Here is a 730-nt window from a genome sequence, read left to right on the forward strand (position 1 = left end):
AATTTCATTGACCTTATCCTTCTTTCCTTCCATGGCCTCAACTTTCCTTATGAGCGTAGTCACTTTACACTTGAGATCATCCTCTTCTTTCAAGAGATATAATCCACCTTTCTCCTTTAATTGAGTCGGCCTAGACGTGGTGTTCGACTTTGGGTAATAGTCCCAAGATTGTGTTTTTTCAGCCAAACTGTCGAGGTAGTCCCATACCTCGTCGATATCTTTATTAATGAACTCTCCATTACACATTGTCTCGACCATTTGGCGCATGGAAGATGTCAGTCCATCATAGAAAAAATTTGTAATGCGCCACGTTTCAAATCCATGTTGTGGGCATGAACTGACCAAATCTTTGAACCTTTCCCAACATTGAAAGAATGTTTCATCTTCCTTTTGGGCAAAGTTCATGATCGCTTTTCTGAGGGTAATCGTTTTATGATGTGGGAAGAATTTTTTTATGAATTCCCTCTGCATATCGTTCCATGTGCCAATGGATCTAGGACGCAGTGAATGTAACCACGTCTTAGCTTTCTCTTTTAAGGAAAAAGGAAAGAGTTTCAGCCTAATTGTATCCTCGGATACATTAGGAAAACATAATGTAGCTATAATCTCGTCGAACTCTTTCAAATGTAAATATGGACTTTCTGATTCAAGTCCATGGAATTTGGGAAGGAGTTGGATAACTCCTGGCTTGATGTCCATTTGTCCTGTGTTTTCAGGAAAAATCATGCAT

At 39.3% G+C, this 730-nt stretch overlaps 1 non-coding gene across 1 annotated transcript; it reads left to right on the forward strand.

Moving 5' to 3' along the window:
• The first annotated feature begins 316 nt into the window (after positions 1-316).
• On the forward strand, positions 317-423 carry LOC131228461 (small nucleolar RNA R71). Its single transcript, XR_009162964.1, has one exon. It is a non-coding gene; the product is annotated as a small nucleolar RNA R71 (small nucleolar RNA).
• Positions 424-730: the final 307 nt, after the last annotated feature.

This window comes from Magnolia sinica, chromosome 15 (assembly GCF_029962835.1).
Source record: "Magnolia sinica isolate HGM2019 chromosome 15, MsV1, whole genome shotgun sequence".
Taxonomy (NCBI): Eukaryota; Viridiplantae; Streptophyta; class Magnoliopsida; order Magnoliales; family Magnoliaceae; genus Magnolia; species Magnolia sinica.